Genomic DNA, 3,671 nt, shown 5'->3' with positions numbered 1-3,671 from the left:
CCAGCCCCGGGGACCGGGGAACCCACCCCCCCACCCAGCCAAAGGAAGCCCCACCCCACCCCCAGGGGACAGGGACCCACCCCAGCCCCCTCAGTTTAGGACACCAAGGGGACCTCGAGGGAAGAGTGGGTCGAGAATCAAGCACACCTTACAAACGAAACCCGGGTATTTAAAAAAAAATTTAATAGCGAACCCTTCCTTCCCAGACCCCAGGCCCCCTTAAAAGCGGGGAGGCATCAGCTGCCAGCCTTCCCCACTCTTCCTCCTCCAGGCAGGTCTCTGCCCCCTTGTCCCCTCCCCAAGAACTGAGATCCGTCCCAAGTGGCCAAAACCGACAACAAGCCGGATCCTTACAGCCCCCTCTCCCCAGACCTGTGCCCCAAACCAAGCCCTCTCCCGGCAGGACAGCCCCTCGCGGCCGAGACCCCAGCCGCCACCCCCCCACCCCAGCGGCCTGGATATCCTGTGCCAACAATCCCCTGCCTTAACGCCGGGGAGGAGCCTGCGGGGAGCCCCTGTCTCCAGGGAGACGGAGGCAGACGGAGGTGAGGGCCTCGCCGCACACCCCTGGTTGAGTTCACTATAAGCACCTTGCTACGTGAGGGAACAAGGTCACCAGAGAGCAAAAAACGAAACCCCGGAACTGCGGGCGGGGCGGCACCAGAGTCCCCCAGATCGGGGGCCCGTGGAGGCGCCGCCAACGTCCCTCAGATGCAAAGCTCTGGAAATCTCTGGAATTCGTCACCCGTCCTTCAGTTGCTTGGGGGTGCGTACCGGAACCCCACCTCCAGAGGACATTCAGGCATTGGTGACACCTGGCTTTGGTGACACCTCCCTCAGAAGAGAAGATGAAGTGGAAAACTGCTTGCTCCATTGTTTTGCCAAAAAACCGTACAATGGGAAGAGTCAGAAGCAAGGGGGCGCCCCCAGCCGGCTGCTCAGCTCTCCCCATGGGTGACATTTCAAGACTGGCCTGGCTGCCAGATCCCGGGAGGCTGCCTCTCCCCCTCCCCCTCTGGGGTTCAAGATCCTGGGAACCCTCTCTTCTGAACCCTACCCCATGGCTGCCTCCCAGGGAGGGCACCCCCATCCCATCCCCAGTTTCCCTAGAGAATGCAAGAGAACTTTCTAGTGAGAAAAAGAAAAATGACCCCCCACCTGTAAAGGCTACCTCATTGAGCCCACGCTGTGATTCAAATGATCACGTCTGATACCAAAGATCCCCCATCCCCAAGGGTTTGTGCTGGACGCCAGGGTGTCCCCACCCTCACCCCATGGCTGTCCCCCACCCGAGAGAGAGAGAGAGAGAGAGAGAGAGAGAGAGAGAGAGAGAGAGAGAGACAGGAGGACAGCGAGGTCGGTGAGTGCCTTCTTACAGAACCAAAGATGTGTGTAGAGTGTCCTCTGTCCTTAATGACTTGCCGCTCTCCCATGGAAGCAACTTGGATGGATGCTTCTAGAACCTTCCTTCGGGTGTGAGGCAGAATGCTCAGAGTGAAAAGAGTCCCCCATTCCCACTCAGCAAGAAACAGGTCTCTGCCCCCACTACACACAGACATACACACACTCACACTAGCGCACACACACACACACACACACACACACACACACACACACATGCACGCACGCGCGGCTGAAGAGACGGCTCAGTGGTTAAAAGCACCAGCTGCTCTTGCAGAGGACCCAGTCTGGGTTCTCAGCACCCAGTTTCAAAGGACTTGGTGCTCTCTTCCGGCCTTCAAAGGCATCTGCAGCCACCTGCACATACCCATACACGATTAAAAATAAATTTTTTTGTTGTTGCTTTTTGGTTTTTAAGAGACAGGGTTTCTCTGTGTAGCCCTGCCTGTCCTGGATCTCGCTCTGTAGACCAGGCTGGCCTCGAACTCACAGAGATCCTCCTGGCTCTGCCTACAGAGTACTGGGATTAAAGGCGTGCGCCACCACCGCCGCCATCTGGCTAAAGTAAATCATTAAAACACACACATGCTAGCTCCCATGTGAGGACTCAGGCTCTGTCTTCCCACCTCCATGTAGGTACTAAGCCCCTTTCCCTCACACTCCCACATTCCTGATTTATGGCTCCAAAGCTGTCTTGCCCAGTAGACACAGATGACCCATCCTATGACCCAGCAGGCCCAAGACTCACAAAACGAGCAGAGAAAAAAAATGAAGTATGACATGGTGGCTCCCATCTTTGATCCCAGCACTCAGGAGGCAGAGGCAGGAGGATCTCTGAGTTCACACAGCAAGGCCCTGCCTCAAAAGATCTATGACTCAATGTCAAGTTAGAAAATCCCTGAGGGCTAGGATCACAGGCATGCACCGTCCTTCAGATGAGTTGTGTTTGTCTTTTTCTTTTCTGTTTTCCTTTCTTTTTCTTTTGTTTCTGGTGGTGATAGGGATGGAACCTAGGATCTAGTGCATTCTAGGCAAGTATTCTCCATTGACCACACCCCAGTCCCTCACTGGGGGATTCTAGTTGGGGGCGAACTTTTTCAAATACTATCATGTACACACACACGTACACACACACACACACACACACACGTACACACATACACACGGGCCCTCTCTGGGCCCAGACGCATCTCCATTATCCTCATCTGCCCCATACACCTTGTGGTCCTTACCTACCAAAGATCTTTCCTACACAGGGAACCCACAGTCCAGCACAATTCCTTCAAGCCTTTGACAATTCTCTCTGAAATACCTCAAAATATTTAATGTATAGTTTATGTGCTAAAAACAAAACAAAACAAAAAAAACCTTAGCTAGTTTTGGGATTATGTGACTCGAAGCTTTATACCTTTAAATTATAATTTTGCAAATAATGGCATGTTTATCTCTGACCGGTTCCGTGGGAGACGCATCGAATGTCAGAGCAGCGAAGCCGGTGGTCCCTGGGAGGGTGGGGGGCCGGTGTCCTTCTCAGATCTCCTGTGTACAGGAGTCTCTTAGGAACGAGAGAAAGGCGTGCTCGACGGCTGGACCTTTCCCTGGCTGCTTCTGTTTGCTTGTTTTATGGAGTCGTGTCTTCTGAGAGTATTTATGATTCTATGTGTTCCGTGTTCAAATGTAATTTAAGAAAAAAAACAAGAAAAATGAAAACCAAAGAGGTGATGGAATTTGATTCACAGCCGGTATATTCTGAAGCTGTGACAGGAGGGCGGGGCTGGGTATCACATTCATCCTTGTCCTCCAGGACCGGTTGGTCCTGTCCTGTGGCCCTCTTTCTGTCCGCATTCTAACTCCTTCCTAAGGAACTGTGTCCAAGAAGGTGGCAAGGTCCTGAGTCAGGGAGAGGGGCCCTGGAGCAAGCCAGACCTGAGCACTGTTCACTTCCTTCTTCTCACCCCCACCTCCTGTGTGTCCAGCTTGTCAGAGGGCCACTGACCCCCGCCCCCTCCGCTGCATCTGGGGTACAGGTGGGTGGCTGTGGACTTCTTCCCCTCTCCCACCCAGGTAGGTTTCACTTTAGCACAAATTTTCCAAGCCTCTTCAGAACAGACAACAAAGAAATTCATGAGTGTAGACAGGAAGCAGGATCAGTGCACCCCACTTCCCCAGATGCCGAAGCCTAGTCACCTCTCCTGGGACATCCTCGGCTTCCCCAGGCATGGGGTAGTCCAGCCACTTGGGGACACTGGCAAACAGGGCTCTGTACGCCC

This window comes from Peromyscus californicus, unplaced genomic scaffold (assembly GCF_007827085.1).
Source record: "Peromyscus californicus insignis strain IS unplaced genomic scaffold, ASM782708v3 Scaffold_1__1_contigs__length_55948999, whole genome shotgun sequence".
Classification (NCBI taxonomy): Eukaryota; Metazoa; Chordata; class Mammalia; order Rodentia; family Cricetidae; genus Peromyscus; species Peromyscus californicus.
Note: the sequence above shows the minus strand (reverse complement) of the source record.